Here is a 19,846-nt window from a genome sequence, read left to right as displayed (position 1 = left end):
CAGCCACGCCCGGGGCTCTCCCAACATCTTTTCCCTCCGGAAAACGACCTAGCACAGGACTATGGTCTCCCTCATGGACAGGACCTGGCATGCTGCTTTCAATGCCCAGCATGGAAAAGCAGTGCTTTCCTATCAGGATAAAACATTCCCAAGAAAGATGGAGAGAGCCTATCCACAAGGGTATGGGGTGACAAGAGGAATGGCTTCCCACTGACAAACAACAGGGTTAGATGGGATATTGGGAAGAAATTGTTAGACCCTGGAATGGATTTTGCTGGGAAGGCGTGGCTGCCCCATCCCTGGAAGAGTCCCAGGCCAGGCTGGACCAGCCTCAGAGTGACCTGGGCTAGTGGAAGATGTCCCTGCCCATGGCAGGGGGGCTGGAACTGGATGAGCTGTAAGATCCCTTCCAACCAATCGCCCTCTTCACAAAAAAGCCCCCGTGAGGATGAACACACCACACCAACCATCCCGTCTGGGAGGAAGGACAGCGATTCCCTTTGAACACGGCAGCTGCCATCATCCAAGGACACAACTGAGATGCTCCTACTGCAAAAAAAAAAAAAAAAAAAAAAAAAAAGGAAAAAAAAAGCATGGAAAAATAAATCTCTGTCCCAGAAAAGCCGATCCAGCAGGGAATAGCAGCACATCCTCGCCTGCCCATTCCTCCTTAAAGCAAGTGGAGCAGGCTGCAAATGGTCTGCTGGATGATATCACCGTACCTGGGAAATAAAACAGCCTGACAGGGGCGGACAAACATTCAGGAAAGGCTTTGAAGCTCTGGAATTCATTTGTGCCGAAGCCTTTGTATCCCATTCAGGCAGAAAAATCCCACTCACGCTCATTCCGAGTCCCTTTATCTCCCCAGACAGGTGCAAAGTGGCTCCGGTTTTGATGAAAAGCTGCTGCCAAATTTAGCATTCCAACAAATCGTTTCATCCAGCCTGTGGCACTTCCAAGGTCTCCCTTCGGCACGATCCACTCCCGGCCGGGCAGGCACCCCTGGAAGCCCCGAAACCTGGAGCAGACAGAGGGAAGAAGCTCAGGAAGACTGGAAATTTCTCTTTTATTCGGGGAAATACAATCAGAAGCCATCCGAGGCTTTCCAAGGGGTGGGGTAGAGCACATCCCAGCCCAGATCCTGCCAATTAAGGGACACAAGGCGATTAATCCGATACAGCTCAGGATTTCTGCATTCCAGCAGCTCCAGCTGCCTGTTTCCAGCCTGGCTCCACCGAATTGCAAAGGCCAGACTGCATTTATAGCCCAGCTCCAGCCTTGGGATTCATCCCAGTGACCCCCAGGGCTCTGCTGCCTGACTCCTGTATGACAGTGAAACCATTTACAGGCAATTTTGGAATGTTTTGGATAAACTGGATGCCCTCTAAAGCATTAAGGGAGGGATTAATGCCCTCAGAAATCCCATTTTTCCCCCGCTGTCATGACACAGAGGGTGAGTGGCGAACCACTTAAGGGAATTAAAGAATTAATTTGAGCCTGTCACAAAAGACGTGATTTCCCATGATTTTCTCATGGATCTGTCCCTACCTCCAACCTCTGGAGCAAATCCATTCATTTCAGAGCTTCCCAGCCTGTGGAAAAGGGTTGAGTCTGGGTTTAAGTGCCTGGAGCCATGGCGTGGTGATGTGCACACATTCCTGGGAATCCTACACCTTCAGAGGGATGTAAGGGAGAGTTAGAGCATCCCAGACATCCATCAGCTGGGTTATCCCTGTGGATAACTCAGATGCAGCGTCTCAATCAGGGTATCACCAGCCATTTCACAAGGAAACCTCCAAAGGCCCCACTGGCTTAAGGAATTGTTATTCCCTACTCACCTCTGGATGGATCTGTGCCCTTTGTGCAGGAATGACCTGGGAATATGAGGGAAAGGAAATTTTGTGGTGTTCTTCCAGCTGGAGCATCATTCCTCAACACACGGATATGGCATAGGGCTGTCCCACACCACAGCTGTGGAATTCTCCGTATCAGCTCCCAGGAAAAGTCTGGACCATTGTAGGCAGCCTTGGAGCTCTGGAGATCCCAGAAACGTGTCAGGAAGGATTCCATCAACAAAGAGCCCATCCAGCTGCTTGTCCTGAAAAAAAGCCAACAGATTCCAGGGTTAAGGATTCTCCTAAACCTAACAGCAAACCAACCCCTCCTCTGGGGAATTTGGACAAGGAACAAGGCTCCAGGAATAGCTGGGAATATGGGAAGCTTTTTATTATTATTCAGTTTGTTGTCATTGCCACCGCCCCCAGGCGCAGCACATCCAATCCCGCTGCTCCAAAACCCTGCTCCTGTTGGGCTCCCAGTCGGAGTCAGACGCTCTGTTACTCCCAGGGTAACGAGCCCCTCTCCTCCTCCCCCATCCCAACCCTGCCAATTTCCCTCAGCTGCTCCATTAGGATTACAATAAATCATAGGGAAATAGCGTGCACAAGGCTGGGAGTGCCACAGTCTCCCTGGCACAGGGATTCCAACATCCAGGGTATCCAAACCAGCTCTCTCCTCAACCCCTGCAAACACCAGGCTGGGCTCCATCACCCCTGGAGCAGGCACAGGCTGTTCCAGCTGGCTGAATTCCAGGGAGTGACAGCAACAAGGGTCTTAGGAAGGTGTTTTCATCGTTCTCAAAGGGGACAGGCCACCAGGGAAAGGTTGGCAGCAGCGTTATCCCGACATTTCCTCCAGGGGAAAAAAATTCCAGCACCTCACTCACTGTCTCTCACTCTCTAGGGAATATCAGTTATTGAAGAATTGAGGTTGGAAAAGCCCTCCAAGATCACGGAGTCCATCTATTCCAAGGCCACCACTTACCCATGTCCCCAAGTGCCACATCCACACGGGCTTTAAATCCCTCCAGGGATGGGAACTCCATCCCTGGAGCCTATTCCAGTGCCTGACAACCCTTTCCATGAAGGAGTTTTCCTCCATATCCAATCTAAACCTTCCCTGGCACAAGCTGAGGCTGCTCCCTCTGTGCAGAATTCCACATGAAATTCCCACCAAACCACACAGTTGCCAACCTGAATTTGGGAAGCACTTTTAAAAACCACGCCAACAGTCATCCTTGTGCCCCATTCCCATGTCACCAAGCAGGAAGTGCCTGTGTTTGCTTCCATCCCCGTGGTGGCTGTGCCTTCCCAGCCCTCCCTCCCTCCCTTCCCAGCATGATTCCCGCCCGCGACTCTCTGGAGGCATCAGCCTCCATCACCTCCTACCAAAGTGCTGCTAATCCAGTGCCTCCAGACTGTTCTTGCTCCTCAAATCCTTCATTATCCCAGCAGATCTCTACAGAAACCTGCTTTTCTCAGATGTCCCCCAAGCCAGCAACTCCTGGCTCGACTATCCATGTCATTCCCAGCCCCTGGGAAGCTCCCAAAGCAGGGATGAGTAGCTGGCAGTGTCCCCCCAGCAGGAGCAGCTGCTGCAGCTCTGCAGAGAAACAGCATCACTCAAACCTTCACTAAAAATCATTCCCTCATGGAGAAGCTTCTCCTCCACTCCGGGTGTTCGGGAAAATCTCCCCCTCCAGCTGCCTCGGCTTTCCGTGCCTCCTCCAGCACCAGGAAGGGATTTGGGGGGCCCAGGCTGCTATCCCACCCCTCAGCCTGAATCCCTAAAAAGAACTTAATTCATAGGGGAGACATCCCAGTCAGAGCCAAACCTTGGGAGAGCAGGTCCAGGGGTAAGCTGGAAGCCCAAATTCAGGCTCAGGCTGGCAGACTGGAGGCTGGAATGCCAGCCAAGGGCAGAGCAGGAATTGGGAAACCTCTGTCAGGCACCTGAAGAGATCAGACATTGAATTCTGGAATGGTTTGGGCTGGAAAGGGCCTTAAAGATCATCCCATTTACCCCCTGCCAAGGGCAGGGACGCTTCCCACTATCCCAGGTTGCTCCAAGGCCCATCCAATCTGGTATTGAACACTTCCAGGGATGGGGCAGCCACAGCTTGTCTGGGAGATCCACTCCAGTGCCTCACCACCCTCATTATTTCTTCCATAAATTCTCAAGGGCTGGGCAGCACCAGGTCCTACTGCAGGTAGGAAGGGTGGAGCAAGGCTGGCACATTCCCAGCTCCTTCCCTCAGGCACAGCTCTTCCCATCCCCACCTGCACAGCCTGGTGACCTGTCCCTTCCTTAGGAACCCCCTTTCCAGCCTCAGAGCCGCTTTCCTAGCGGGATCCCTCCCTTTTCCAAGAGGTTCCCACGCCGTGGGCTCACTCTTGGCACGTAGTAAACACACCCGTGCACACACGGATGGGTTTGACTCCACAGGAAAAGCCTGGAGAAGATTTCTCCCACAGGTTGCATCCTGGAATTCGGCACAGCCCTCGCTGCTCAGGATTCCAAGCACAAACTCCTCTTTCCAGCTGCTTTGCTAAATTGGTGCCAGATCTAACTCTGGAAGCCAAGCCTCGGATACTTGCTATCATTCCTGCCAGCACTTCCCCCTCCCAAGGACATTATCCAGCATTATCCAAGCTGTGACTCCTCAGCCCAGAAATTTCTCCCCGGGAAGGAGCCATTGCCATGGAAAAGGACCATTAAATAACAGTTCACTGGGGTTTCTCACCACTGCTCAGCAAAGCTCAGGGCATCTTCCTGCCTGGCAGCTCCAGGTGGCTTTTCCTTTGACAAAAATGAGAGGCTAAAGCAGTGCTCCAGGCTGTCGGGATATTTGCCAGCATCCTCCACACTCCCCCTTGGACAAACCCATCTTTCCAAAAAGCTTTTTCACCTCAGGTTGTGAAAGCCTCGTTGTTCTGCAGGGAATTAAAAACATAAAAATGTGGAAATGAGCCCTAAAGGCTTCAAGGGGAGGAAAATGCAAACCCCCGAGCTCCCCTGAGTCACAGGGATGTGCTTGCAGCACTGGCAGCCGCTGGAATTCCCAGCTCCATCCCAGCCCTGGCTAATCCAGGTGCAACAACAACGTGTCATTTTCCTTATCTGCTTCACCCCCGCCAAAATTCCTTCATGTTATTCCTCCTCCCCACCCACCTTTTGAATGCCCTTGGCTCCATTCTTCTTCGGGAGGAGAGCTCCAGCCCAGGAATGAATCAGGACTTTAGCAGGAGCTTTAGGGATGTGGGATGCCTTCACCCCCACAAGCAGGAGCTCCATGGCACGAACACAACTTCCCTGGCTGAGACTCCAAACCACAGGAATACACCCGGAGGATGAGCTGCTTCCCGATTTCCAGGAGCCTGCTCACCTCCTGTGACGGGAATGGCTGCGGCAGGACAGGGAAATTTAGGGATCAGCTGTGTTGTTCCTGTCAGTGCTGCAGGGAAGCAGTGTTGGAGAGCTCTCCATCGCCAGGCAGCACCTGCAGCCTCCCAGGCTCTCTGGGAAGCCTGGAATGCTGCTGTCAGATGTGGGCACAGCACGGAGGATGAGGATGCTCCGTGGAGGATTCGATCCCTCCCGCAGGCCACGTCTCTGGACATCAGTGGGATGCGACTGGAGAGCAGCAGCTGGAGCCGAGGCACTTGGATAATTTCATTAGGTCAAATCCCTCCCTCCTCTGCTTCCTCAGGATCCTGCTCTTGCTTCTGGAGGCAGGTGGACTGAAGGAAGAGGTTTCCCGTTAAGGATTCCTTCCTGGCTCTGCTCCTGGCTCCTTTCCCGCTCCTCACACCAGGCTGCAGAGCCATTCCCCACTTCTCCCGGACCTCAAAGCCTTGTCTAACCCACTTGGCTTCATCCCAGCTCCAAACTGCCGGAGGGGGAAGCTCAGCTCTCACCGGGAGACGCCGCTGCCCGCGGAGATCCCAAATCCTAAACTACTGCACAGCTCCTCCACAAAGTCCTGGCAGAGACCTCGGGATCACAGCCCAGCAGGCTGGAGAGGGACCTCAGGACAAAGCAGAGGTTGGAGACCAATAACCAGGAATAATTATTCTAAGGAGAAGTTCTCAACTCCCTTCTGTACAAGTCCATGGAATATAGCAGGGAATTTTACCTTAACCCAGAGAAGAGGTGGCTCACGGGGGCCTTTTCTCCCTCTCCATGATTCCCTGATGGGGGTCAGGCTCTGCTCGAAGGGAACAAGGGACAAGACTCAAGTTGCCTCAGGGGAATTTCTCTTTGGATTTTAGAGAAAATTCCTTCACAGAAGGGTCGAATCAGGCTGCCCAGGGCAGTGCTGGAGTCCCCATTCCTGGAGGGATTTAAAAGCTGAGCAAAAGTGGCATTTGGGGACATGGATTAATGGTGGCCATGGCAGAGTCTGGGTGGCTGAACTCGATCTTGGAGGCGTTTTCCAGCCTGAACAATTCCTGAAGGAGAGGAACTGGAAAAGATCATGCTGGAAAGAAAAAAGCAGCAGGCAGGAAAGTGAGCAAACAGCCCCTGTCCAAGCTTTGTGCAGGAATTCCTGGGAGAGGAGCGTGCTCTGATGTCAGGACTCGGTGCCACAGTGACAGGAGATGGGAATGATCCAGAGAGGCAAAAAGGGAAACGAGAGAGGGTCTGCCAGGCAGGATCCGCCTCAGACGCTTAATGAAGGAGAAAAGGACGGATGGTTGCTAAGGGAAATGGGACAGATGGCTGGCACCAGGAACTTGCTGACTCTCAGAGACTCCAAACTCTTTTTTTGGGAAGTGGCAGGGCCGAGCAGGCAAACACACAGCGGCCAAGCCCAGATGACCACTTCCCCTTCCCCCCGCTCCGAGCGTCAGGACGGATCACGCCGGAGCGGAAAAGGTCACGGAGGCAGCGGGAGCCAAGGCACATTTGTGCTTCTGCCCATCACCAGCGCTCCCCCCGCCAGCCCTTCGGCCTCCCCTGCTCCAGAGGCCACCGGCACCGTCCCACAGGCAAATCCCAGCCGGGCCAGGACGGTGACTGGGCAGAGCTGGGCTCCCAGAGAGGGAAAACCGCAGGATGCTGGCTCTGGAGCTGCTGTCTGTGAAATCTCATGGCTCCTCTGGACATGCTGTCTCCCAGATCCGTTTACACCTCTCCCTGACATTTAAAACCATCTGAGCCTTTTGGCTTCTGCTGCTGTCATCCCTGTGCCAGGGCTTTTCTGGCTCTAAAAAAAGCCTGGGAGTTGATTTCCCGGCAAACGCAGCCCTCCCAACAGGTCTCCAACCGCGGTGGCAGGGCAAGGGAAAAGGGGGAGAGGGCGGGAATCGCTGCTGCCATGGGGGTGGGAGACCTGCCAAGAGTCTGTCAAATCCTGACGGCCACAAACAAGGCTCTGAAAGCAGGAGCTGGGAACAAAAGAGGGGAAAGAATCCCTTGGCAGCAAAGGTGGTGGAGCTCCAAAGCTGAGGCACGCAGCACTGTGTGCTCATCCGGGCTGGGATTTCAGGGATCCAATGGGAAGAGCAGGGAGTTTGGGGAACCTCTGGCCACCTCAGGCTGTCCCCAGGCACTGGGCACAAAACACAGGGACTTGGGAAGGAAGCACCTGAAAGGTCTCCAAGAGAGCTGGAGAGGGACTCTGGACAAACTGGAGTGACAGGACAACAGGAATGGCTTCTCACTGCCAGAGGGCCGGGTTAGATGAGATATTGGGAAAAATTCTTCCCTGTACGGGGAGTGAGGCCCTGGAATGGATTTCCCAGAGGAACTGTGGCTGCTCCATCCCTGGAAGTGTCCAAGGCCAGGTTGGCTGGTGTTTGGAGCAACCTGGGATAGTGGAATATGTCCCTGCCCTTCCAACCCAAACTGTTATGGGATTCTCTGAAGGGAAAGCTCTGGAAGCAACAATTATGTCTCCCTCCTCCCACCTGTTTGCAGGCATCTCTTGGATTGAAATCCCCCCAGGAAAGTCCACTGCAGTCCAAAAAGGAGCTGCAGATCCCAAAATTCAATGACCAAGAGCCCACAGGGAATCTTCACTAGGCACTCATTCCCAGCAATCCCACATCCTACAGAAACTGGGGGTAGCCCTGAGCAGCAAGGACAGGATCATCCACTCCCCGGGATTGCTCTGGTCCTGCTGCCAAGAGGAGGAGGAGGAATTTGCTCCAGCTGCCTTGGCACCACACAGTTCCAGCCACAGAGCACCTCCACAGCCCTGCCAGGAGCACCCAGTGCTATGAAAAACATGGAAATGCCTGGATACTACAGAATCTAAGGATCACAAAACAAGGTTGGAAGGGACCTTAAAGATGACTGAATTCCAACTGCCTGCCATGGGCAGGGACACCTTCCACTATCCCAGTTTGCCCCAAGCTTTCTTCAACCTGGCCTAGAGCATTTCGAGGGATGGAGCACTCACAGCTTCTCTGGGAAACATTCCAAGGCAGCTGATGCTCCACAGAAGGATGGAAGGACACTGGACATGCCACCATCACCCTTTGGACTTCCTTTGGGCCACCAGAGATTCCCAGGAAGGGGAGAAGATGAGGAGACGTGCCAGTGCCAGCTGGGAGTTGCTCTTCCAGCCCATTCTGCTGGCTGTGTGGGCAGCTCCACCTTGAAGCCACATTCCAAGGAACTGCTCGGAGCAGCAGCTCCCAGATTCTGTGCCAAGCTGCCATTGGCTGCTGTTGAGATGAACCCACACAAACAAACAGGTGCCTGGAGAAGCCAGGAAGATGTGGAATACAGCAGCATGGATGGGCTGTCCCAAGGCTGGCCACTCTCCAGGTTGTCCCTTCCAGTGATCCCAGTATTTGGAGATGTCACCAAGCACAGATTGTCCCAGTCCCTCACAGCAACGAGGAGTTTTTCAGAGGGTCACACCCCCTCCTCTTTGCCAGCAGCTCCAATTCAATTCCCACAGAGTGGGAATGCCCAGGGATTGGTGGCAAGGGTTGAAGGGGAGCATCCACCTCCAGGTAAGGAGGATTCCGACACTCCTGCAGCCCGGGAGCCAAGGGAACAAAGCCCATGGACACATCCTTGTCCCACCCCCACCTGACTGGTGGAATCTGTGGGAGCAAGGCCAGATGGATTTGTGGCACCCAGGCCGCTTCCAAGTAGGACACAAAGCTGAAGTCCCTCATCCCAGGACACTGAACATCTCCCAGGAACAAAATTGCCTTAAAAGTCAGACTAAGTATTCCAGGAGAGGCTGATCCCACAGTCATGGACAACACTAAACACAGACCCTAAAAAACCCAAGGATGCTCTCCCAAACTTTTTAAACCCTTTGCTTTCCTCTGCATCCACAAGGAATTCCATGTCCTCTGTCTCTCCTGCCAGATGCTAATGAGGGTTCCCCTTCCCCTCAGGCAGCAAATTCCCTTTTTGGGGGAAGAGGGCCAAGGATTTGTGGCATGTCCACCCCTGGCAGGCACAGAGCCAGGGACACGCCGGCATTCCAGATGTCCGGCTGCTGGCACGGCGACTCCGGCTGTGCCAGGGCTGTCCTGCAAATGAGCCCGGCAAGACACAAAGAGCCTGATTTCCCAAATTAAGCTGCTGGAATTACTCATCCCAAAATCAGCAGCATCAGCTGCTCGCGGTGACACCAATTACGCACAGTCACTGCCCGGTGCTGCTTCCCACTCATCCCAGCACATCCCTACTACAGGCATTCCTGAGGCATGCAGCAGTGGAAAGTCAGGCAGGAATTATTTTAAACCAAAAAAAAAAAGGTGGATTTAGATGGGATATTGGGAAGAAATCCCTCCCTGTGAGGGTGGGGAGGCCCTGGCGCAGGATGCCCAGAGAAGTTGTGGCTGTCCCTGGATCCCTGGAAGTTTCCAAGGCCAGCCTGGATGGGGCTTGGAGCAACCTGTGATAGTGGGGTTGGGGGTGGAAGGAGATGATATTTAAAGTCCCTTCCCAAACCATTCCAGGATTATTCCAACAGAAGTGCCACCAGCTTGGGACGTGGAATAGGCATGAGGTGACAGGAGAAGCTGGGAGAGCTCTCTCTGCTGCTGGACACGGTGAGGACACACCTTGGAGCCCCCTGGAGCAGCCATGGATCAGGGAGAGGCTGGGCTGGAGCAGGCAGCTCCAGGGAATGGCACCACCGATGCAGAGCAGAGCTTTACAGGAGTCTCTCCTTGAAATGATTTTTGCTGGATCACCAGCCTGGTTTTCAGGGACACTGACTCATCTCAGGAAGGCTCTTGGTGCTGGTTGCACTCTGGATCAGGCAGCAATTCCTGACACACAACTCCCAGTTATGGGGGAGCATCCCTGATTCTGCCAGCTGCATTCTTCTCCTTGACAGAGGCCTGGGGGATACCAGAGCCAGGGAATCATGGAGTGGTTTGGGTTGGGAGGGACCTTAAATCTCATCCAGTGCCACCCTCTGCCACTGGCAGGGACACTTTCCACTAGCCCAAGTTGCTCCAAGTCTTGTCCAGCCTGGCCTTAGACACTTCTAAGGATGGGACAGCCACAGCTCCTCTGGGAAATCCATTCCAGGGCCTCACCACCCTCACAAGGAAAAATTCCTTTCCAATCTCCAATCTATACAGGTGCTCTGGCTGTGGAGCACATTCCCCCTTGTCCTGTCACTCCAAAGTCCCTCTCCAGCTCTTAGAGACACTTTAGGCACTGGAAGGGGTTCTATGGGCTCCCTCGAGCATTCCCTTCTCCAGGCTGGACATTTCCAACTCACCCAGCCTATGTCCATCCCTCTGGCATCTCCATGGCCTCTCTCCAGCAGCTCCACATCCTCCTTATAGTGAGGACCCCAGAGCTGGACATGGCATTCCAGGTGGGATCTCACCAGAGAAGGAGAGAGGGAGATAATCCCCTCCCTGAAACTGCTGGCCATGCCAGGGAAAAATTTACATGGGAAGAAAATGGAGGAAAAATCCTGGCCCATCCCCAGGGCCCACCCCACCCCTGTGCTCCAGACACAATCCTGGAAGTAACCCACCTTCTCCCAAAGCACTTCCAACAGCTTCAGAGCCCGAGCCCACATCCATCCCACCAGCACAGCAAGGAGCCCACCAGGACTTCCAAAGGGGTGGCACCCCCCCCTAATTCCCCTTTTATCCCTCCTCTGCTCCAGCTGTGAGGCTAATGGGCAGCACCTGGGATGAGCAGGGAGGGCAGAACCCCAACATCTCAGGAATAAAAAGTGGTTTTGGGAGCCTCCCACTGTTTCTGGCCTGTCCATCCAAACCTGACAATGCCATGCCTTCCACCTCCTCAGTTTCCTGGGGATAATGGGCCCATCCATCTTCCCCTCCCACTCAGGGGTGTCCAAATCCCCTTCCCGATTCCCGCACCCCAGCCCCGCGTGGGTGCAGCTCCAGAGGCTCTAATGAGGGAGCTCATTTACCGTGACCTAAATATTCCCTGTGCTCTGCTCGCCTGCCTCGGCACCTCTGTAATCCATGGAACAGGAGTGGGATTTCTGCAGGGGAGGAGGGTCAGTATCTCCCCATCCCAGGGTTTCTCTGGCCATCCCTCTCTCTGCTCTTTGTATGAGCTCCCTGTTTGGGGCAGCCCTAGATTCTCCTCCTTCCCACATCCCTTTTTCCCTTTGGGAAGCAATCCCAAGAGAAGGACGGGCTGGGACTGCTGGCAGCCACCCCATCCCACTGCCCAGAAGTGCTCCAGGACCAGGACAATCCCATCAGGGAGTTTCCTCCTTGTGGAAACCATGGTCAGCAAGGAACAATGGATGGGGTGACTGCGGTAGAATATTCCAGCACAGCCAAGCTCCCTTCCTGCTTTTCCAAGGCTGTTTCCCTTGGGAATGCACAGCTAATTTAGCCAGAGGTCGGGCTCCCTGGGCCTGGGCTGAGGGAGGATGCAAATGGGACAGGTTGCTATAAAAAGCCACCAGCAGCTGCTTTTTTTGGAAGTCAGGTATTGATTTTTCCTTGTGGAGCTCTGACTGGAGGGCACAATATGGAATGGGGGTGGGACCCTTTCCCAAATAACAGAGCTGGGAGAGATCCCAATGGTGGCACATCGCACTTGGATCAGGTACGAAAGGTGATGAGCGAAGCACAACCCCACAATTGGCTCCAAAAATTACCCCAATCCCACACCTCCTCCCTCCCTTCCAGGCATCCCTCTGATACTGCCAGGCCCTGCTCCCTAAGAGGGATTCCTGATATTCCCACCACTTTAGGGACATCTCCCATGGAGTACCAGCAAGCTGCTGGGCTGGGGACCCGGTGCAATCCATTTGACCATCCATGGAAAGCTCTCTGGAAGCGCAGCTGCAGCTGCCCTGAGGGTCCTGGATGTTCCCATTCCTCCTCTCTCCCTCTCATTTTCAATACCTTTGCCAGCAAAAGGAAAAATAAAGGAATTGCTGCTCGCAGCAGAAGTGATTTTCCACTCCCGCCTCTCTCCCACACTTGGATCAGACAGGACCGTGGCCTGAAATCACATTCCATGCGTTAACATCAATCCTTCCCAGAATCCCCCCATCCCGGCGGCGCTCCGGGATTTTCCGGGATGGTCGGTGGCTCTGTGCGGACAGTGGTCCCCGCTGGTGGCGTTCCCATGGCAGTTGAGCCGGGATGCGGCCCCGTCCCATCCCGGCTGCTTGTGGGAACGGGGAGATCCGTTCCATCCCGGAATTCCCGTCTCCCCATGTTTCCCGGGATGCTGGGACGCTCCGTGCCCCGGCGCCTCGGCCCGGGCCGTGCACCGGGGCTCTCCCGTGTATCCCGGGCCTCTCCCGGTAGTTCTCCCCGGGAGCCACGAGGAGGAGCTTTCAGACCGCACCGCCGCATCCCGGGGCTACCGGCGCATCCCGCTGCGTCCCGGTGCTCCCTCTTCCCAGCCATCCCAGCGCTCCTGGAGCATCCCTGTGCTTCGAAGGGACCCATTCCAATGCATCCCAATGCTCGCGGTGCATTCCAGTGTTTCTTCTGTTCCCAGTGCTCCTGGTGCATCCTGGTGCTCTTCCCAGGGATCCTGATGTTTCCAGTGCATCCCAATAGTCCTGTCTATCCCAGTGCACCCCAGAGTTCCTCATGCTCCCATCCCAGCATGTCCCAGTGCTCCTGGTGCCATTGGTTCCCCTTGGCCCTTCACACCCATTCCCAGGGCTGCATTCCAGGGATTCCATTCCCCAGCTCCATTCTCCCACCTCACCTCGTCCCTGTGGAAAACCACTCAGGAAGGGCTGGATTCAGAATGGGATTTTACCAGAGTTCTCCAGAAGCTGCTCCAGCTCCTCCTGCCTTGTGCTGCTGCCCTGGGGCTTCCACATGGATGTCTCCTGTGTGCTGGGATAGTGGCCCATCCCATTCTTTCCCATTCCTTCTCATCCTATCTTATTCTTTCCCATCCTTTCCCTTCCCATCCCAGCCCATATCCCATCTCATCCCTGGTGGAAGTGTCGGCATGAGGGAAGTGGGAGTATCTCCAAGATGGGCGCCCACATTCCCACTCCTGTCCAGCCCTAACCATCACACCCCTCCCTGGGATTTGCACTTCCAGCTCCTCCAGGATGGATCCCCATCCCATTCCTGCTGGCAGCCGGGTTGTTGGATCCTCCCTGGCACCGCGGTGGAGCCGTTCTAAATCCGGCACCTGGGATTGGGGTGGGAGGATTTGCGTCAGCCGGTGACACTCGGCTGAGGAGGGGGATCCCGGCGGGATGAATCACGCGGGGAGGAGTTCCCCGGAGCAGGATGGGGCCCAGAAAGGGTGAGACACTCAGGATGAGACTGGAAGGAAGGGGAAGAGGAGCCTTTCCTGTTCCTGGAGGAAAGTCAGGCTGGGATTGTGGGATGTGCCATCCTCCTGCTTCCTTCCCACAGCCCCCTGGGATGGGGAGACTCCCTGGAGCCCAGCAAGGCTGTGCTCAGCACCAGTGCTTCCCTCTGCACTTCCCAATTGGAATAACCTGCCCTGGGTGTGTTCCTGCTGGACACAAGGGCGTGGGAGCTCATCCACACTTGGAAACCCAAAATATCAGCAGTGGATGGGAAAGCGCCATTTGGGGCTCCTTAGATGGGCACAGACATCCCATCCCATCCCATCCCATCCCATCCCATCCCATCCCATCCCATCCCATCCCATCCCATCCCATCCCATCCCATCCCATCCCATCCCATCCCATCCCATCCCTCTCCCACTCCCACTCCCCTGGGAAGAATTCCTTCCAATATGGGCAGAGGTGACTAACAAGGTCAAGACCCAGCAGTGCCCAATTAAGTGCTGGCACTGTCCCAACTCTTCCCATCCGACCCTGGAGTGCCTCCATGCCCAGAGAATTCCCTGCAGGAAAGCAGGGAATAGCAAATTCTCCCACTCGGCTAATGCCTCCCAATGTCCTCCTCCAGCTCATGTCTCACCTTCCCGATAAAGCCCCCGTCGAACATCACGGACACACCCCAGCCACAGGGATGGCTCTGGAGCCTCTGGAACACCAACACTTCCCTCTCCTTCCCAGCTCTTGGAGAGGAATCAGGAAGAGCGACAGGCGCCGCTGGAGCGCTGCAAGTCCTCATCCAGGCAATGAAATGGCCCGTTCCCAAAATACCCACAAGGATCACACATCCAGGGAAGGCAGCAGGTGCTCGACAGCGCTGGCGGGATCCTGCTGCCTTCCAAATCCTTTTTGGGAATTCAGACAGCCTGCTGTGGCTCGGAACGTCTCCATATCCATGTGGGAATAACGGGTAGGGGCAGGAGAGCGGGTTCAGCATCCCGGCGATCCCTGCCGTGCAGGAATTGCTTTCCCGCACTGTGCTGGAGCATCGGGAAGCCCATCTGGCGCTCTCCGTGCCAGAAGCTGGGAATTTGTGGAGCGTGCCGGAGGTGGCCGGTGCCGGACATCTGCTCCCGGCCTCAGGGAGCGCGGGAGCGGGAGGGGACCGGCAGCGGTGCGTGACTCCGGAGCCGCGGGCTGCTGGAAGCGTGCAGGGAGCTGATAGTGCCAACATCTGTCAGCAGCTGGCACGGAGCCGGAGCTCTCCCTACCCAACACAGCATTCCTGGGATGGCTGCTGTGTTTGGATCAGGGCTGAGCACTGGGGACTCGGTATGGAGCAGGACCAGCCTGTCCCAAGGAGCCTTTTCCAGTGGCCCCTCTCCCACTGCAGGACACAAATCCTCCCATCCCACTAAATCGGGTGCCAGAGGCTCTGGTGATGGTGTTGAGGAGGGATCAGATGGGATTGGGATTGGGATTGCTGTGTGACCTCTTTTTGGCAGAGAGGATTGGATGAAGTTTCTGTTGCCCTGTGAGATTGTGGGAGGCCCTGGCACAGGTTGCTCAGAGAAGCTGTGGCTGCCCCATCCCTGGAAGTGTCCAATGCCAGGCTAGATGTGGCTTGGAACAAGTGAAAGGTATTCCTGCCCATGGCAGGGGGCTGGAATGAGATGACATTAAAGACCCTCTTCACCCCAACCATTCCAGAATTCCATGATCTTCAGCTGTGGTGCTCACACTGAGCAACTGGCCCTTTCCCAAGCAGCTGAAGATCCTGGAATCCCAGAATGGTTGGGGTTGGAAGAGACCTTAAGGCTCATCTCTGTCCCTGATTAGATGGGAGCTGTTAGAGGGGCTTGGCACAAGCTGTTCCCAACAATCCTTAGCCATTAAATCCCTTCTCCCAGCCATTAAGTGCCTCCACAAGCAGCTGTTTATCTCCAGGCCGGGATGTCAGGCGGGTTCCCACCTTGGCTCTTCCCGTAGCTGGCATGGGATCAGCCTCCCTCCTCCTTGCTTCTCCCACCCCTCTGATCCTGCCTTTTTGTATCCATCACAGGCAGGTGCTGGAGGCTTTTCCAGCCGGATTTGCTGCAGCACTCGTGGGGCTGTCCTGGACTTTGCTCTGGCGCCTGCAGCAGGATGGAGATGTTTGGATAACAAGCGGATGTGGCAGCGCTGGCCATGGATCATCACCCCTGTGCCATCGCCTTCCTGCGCTCCTCCACCCCTGACTTGCCATGAATTCCTGACATTCTTGGTTTTCCTGGAGTCCTTTGTGCAGCCACAGTTTTTTGGGGTATTCAAGCAGCGTTCATCCCATCTCCCTACCCAGCCTGAGCTGATGGGTTCTGTGGGATCTTCTGCCATGTGCCAGGTTTCGGTGCCCACTGGATAAGGATTGGGCATGGCCATATCTTGGCATCACCCTGGGACCATGGGATCCTGTTTCCAGATGGGATCTTTTCCCGAGATTTTTTTCCTCCGGGCTACTTCTGCCCACCCTCCTGCTGCCTTCAGAGGGAAAATCCAGGCCTCTCCCAAGGCTTTGGACGGAGGGTTCACCCCAAAATGTGTATTGGGAGGCAACTTGTCCGAGGTGGCTGCGTAAAGTTTCCCAGGTGTGGGAGAAATCCATGGAGCTGCTGGTGAGGGGAATGGGTGCAACAGGAATGTCTCTCTCCAGCCCTTTCCTGTCTGAATTTCAGGCAAATCCTTCATTTTCTGTCTCTATCTGATTTTTCCTGATCCCACTGACCTCATCCCTGCCCTCACAGCCATGAGAACCGAAATTGCTCATCATCCATCTGTCCATCCATCCATCCATCCATCCATCCATCCATCCATCCGTCCATCCATCCATCTGATGCAAGAACTATTTATCCCTAATTGTACAGTGACTTGGCCTTTCAATCCTCCAAAATAAACCCCGGAGAGGCACTTTGGGAACTCCTGAGGAGCCAGAGAGCTCGGCTAATAGAGGTCACCGCTCATTACGGAGCCGTGCTCCACAAATTATCCACCATCAGGATGCGGAGAGCGGTGGTTTCGGATGCACTGAGAGCTCCTGGCTCCATGTTGGCAGCGCCAGAGCACTTTGGAATGGGCAGGGAAAGGGCAGTGCCTGCGCTGTTCCTTCTCTGGTCAGAGTGTCCAAGGGCAGCTTCTTCCAGCTCTGCCTTTCCCAGGCATCGACCGCCGGCGCTCATGAAAAAAAGATGATCCAAGGCCGGTGCTGAAGGGCTGGGAAAGCAGCGGGTGGGAGGATGGGGTTCAACAGGATTTCAAGGAGGGGGGAACCACTCCCAGGCTGTGTCCCAGCATGGCTATTTCCCTGGCAACACCGGGAATGCAGAGTGGGATCATCCAGACACCCTGTGTCATCATTCCCAGCTTCCCCTGGGACAGCATTCCTCGCGCTGGGAGCACCAATCGCTCCCAAACTCTTTCCTGGCTGATTCCGGCCTTCCCAGTCAGGATCCAAAGGCACAGCGGGGACTCTGGGAGTCAGGCCCTGCTGAGTCAGGGCAGCGGGGCTGGAGCGACTCCATCGATCGAAACCTGATCCCAAATTGGCTGCGGACAAGGACCCCGGCGCGACCCGGCTTTGAGCTGCCAGGAAGGACAAACCCTCCTGCCTCCGCAGGATTTTGGGAGGCAGGATCCATGCATCCCTAGCCCAAAGCCACTGCAGATTGTCCTGGTTCCACCTGGGGTTCTCCTGCATCCCGTGGCTGCCGCGGGCTCGGAGCCAGCAGGAAGGATCCTGCGGCCCAGCCTCAGATCCCGTCTCACCTGCCGAGCTGCTCCCAGGGGCAAAGTCCACGCTGCAACCTTCAGCCTCCACCCGCCGCCTTTCCCGGCTTTCCTCGGAGCTTTCTGGGCACCCTGGTGATGCCAGAGGGCCCAGAGCTTCCCTCGCTGTTCCAACAGCCAGGGCATCCCTGTGGAGCCAGGGATGCCTAACACTGGGAAGGCAGCGGCCTCCAGGATTCAGAGAGCTCAGCCAGGAGAGTTTATAGCCAAAATTATCCCAAAAAGACAAGGAGCATTGGTAAGCTGAGGGTTATATGCACCTCAGACTGGATCATGTGGCACCATGGAGTAGGGATGAGGTGGTAGGAGGACAGGGAATATGTGACATCCCTCATGGTCACCCACCCTGGCTCATATCTCTCCATGCCCAGCATTCCACATGAATTATAATCCATGTTCCTGGTTCCAATTCTTTTGCTCTTTTAATACTTTTCTGCCTGGTAGGGGAGCAGGAATAAATTCCTTGGATAGAGAGTGCCGCTCCAGGGCTGGATGGGTGATCTCCCAGCTCTGTGCAGGAGCATCCCAAGCTCTCCACCCACATTCCTGGTGTTTCAGGCTCTAACTGGAAGACCCTAAAATTCCCCACGTGCCTTCTTTGGGAGCCACCACACCTTGGGCCCGCCCAGGGACACGCTGGCGTGCCACAGACATGGAAAACTCCAGCAGCTCCGAAGGGCCGGAGGCACGCAGAGCAAACAGGGAGGATGTGCCGAGGGCAAACAGTGCTGGCCATGGCGGGAATGTCCCTTGGAACTGCTGGAAAATGTGGCGCCGAGCGGCTCTCCCACACGACGGATGCTCCCTCCGTAATTAAAATATCCAGAGGATACTCAGTCGCCACCGGGATAATTATTCCCATTCCGTGGGGGAGGCCTGGCTGGGGCTCTGCTGCCCCCACGGCCGGGCTTCCAGCCTTCACTGCGCTGCTCATCCACGGCCCAGCGAGCTTGTCCATCATTTATCCACTCATGGAATAACACACGGGAGGATGAGCATCCCCCCGGAGCCAATCTCCGCCGCTCCCCCTCCCGTGCCCCCGGGGGCCTCTCCCGGGATGCGCACCGGGAGGCGCCCGGGGCAGCTCGGCGGATCCCGCCCGGCCGCCGGACCGGTTCTGCCCCGCGCTGTGTTTGCACAGAGAAGGCAAACACGGCCCTGCTTCCGCAGCGCCGGGAGCGGCGGAGCGGCAATAGGGAGCGATGGGAACAATGGGAGCAGCAGCCGGGTGCCGCTGCCGGCTCATTAACATCTTTATTAGCTGTGACAAGCGCCGGGTCACCGCCCGCTCATGTCCGACTTGAGGAATATTCGCTTCCTAACCCCCTGTAATTGCTCCCGTTAGGCTCCGAAAATTTCCTCGTTTCCCATGGAACTACCCCCCGGCTTGGCCTCGGCCCGGAGATTAATTTGGATAAACAGCTCCAGCGACGAGTAATAAAGGTTCTCTCTGTTGGGTGGAGAGGGAGGAGAGGGAATATCCATTCTCTCCTCCCCAAAAGAGGGAAAATGAGGAGAAAGGAGCTGGATGACTCCTTCTGGAGTGGTCAAGCAGCAGAATGTGCCTTTTCCAGGGAGTCCTGAGCGGGCACTTGGGAGACATCCTGGAGACACTGGAGTGTCTTCCTGCCCAGTAGGGCCACGCTGGTTTGGGATTTGGTGTGCCCAGGGATTGAGAATGGCAGGGGCTTCTGGCATGCAGGGCTTTAGGATGGTAGGGATTCAGACACCCAGGGATTTGGGAATGCAGGTGTCCAGTCGCCCAAATAATTGTGGCACCTAGAGTTTGGAATGGCGGCAGTTTGGGCACCCAGGGATTGGGGGCACCCAGGAATTTGGAATGGCAGTGACTCAGGTTACCTAGGGGTTCAGGGCACCGGGGACTCACCGGGCCCTATTTTGGGCCAACTTTCTCCTTCCACGCTGGCCTGAGAGGAAGGAAAAGTCTCCCGGGCAGGTGCCGGGGTGTGGCGGGTGTTGGAGGCTCACGCGTGGCCCTCGCCCGTGACTCAGCAGCGTTCTCCACCCACCTGGCCCCGCTGGAAGTGACGGCGGGAGCGGCTGAGTGGGAGCGGGAGGTTACGGAGCTGCCGGGCTGTCTGTGCGTGCGGGGATGGGGATTTCAGAGCTCGCTGGAGTGTGTGGGAAGCGAGCGGAGAGGAGCGGAGTGAAAGCCAGGGCCGCTGCCAAGGGCTCCATGAGAAGAGTCCCATGAAAGGGGCAGAAATCGTTCCAAAATCAAAATAAAGCTCTGTAGCCACAGGAAGATGCTCTGTCAGCCCTGGAGCACAGAGGGGCAGAGAGGTGCCCTTTTCTCAGCCCATCCGGAGTGCCAGGAAGGCTGGCAGCAGGCTGGCACTGCTCCCCCTCACTGGAAGACTTTTGCCAGGGTGTATGTGCCAGAGTTTGCCTGGCACGCGGCTCCCAGACAGCTTTCCAAAGTGGGATGTGGCTGGCCCAGCG

The 19,846-nt window shown here is 55.7% G+C and overlaps 1 long non-coding RNA gene across 1 annotated transcript; it reads right to left on the bottom strand.

Annotated features, from left to right (window-relative positions):
* Window positions 1-663: 663 nt before the first annotated feature.
* On the bottom strand, window positions 664-4,763 carry LOC115495429 (uncharacterized). The gene is made up of 4 exons (XR_003960620.4): window positions 4,583-4,763; window positions 1,839-2,098; window positions 1,549-1,673; window positions 664-1,018 (listed from the first exon to the last, which is right to left on the bottom strand). It is a non-coding gene; the product is annotated as an uncharacterized lncRNA (long non-coding RNA).
* Between the last annotated feature and the right edge of the window lie 15,083 nt (window positions 4,764-19,846).

Source organism: Taeniopygia guttata, chromosome 5, assembly GCF_048771995.1.
Source record: "Taeniopygia guttata chromosome 5, bTaeGut7.mat, whole genome shotgun sequence".
Lineage (NCBI taxonomy): Eukaryota > Metazoa > Chordata > Aves > Passeriformes > Estrildidae > Taeniopygia > Taeniopygia guttata.
The sequence above is the reverse complement of the archived record's forward strand: the minus strand, read 5'-3'. Positions and strand labels throughout refer to the sequence as shown.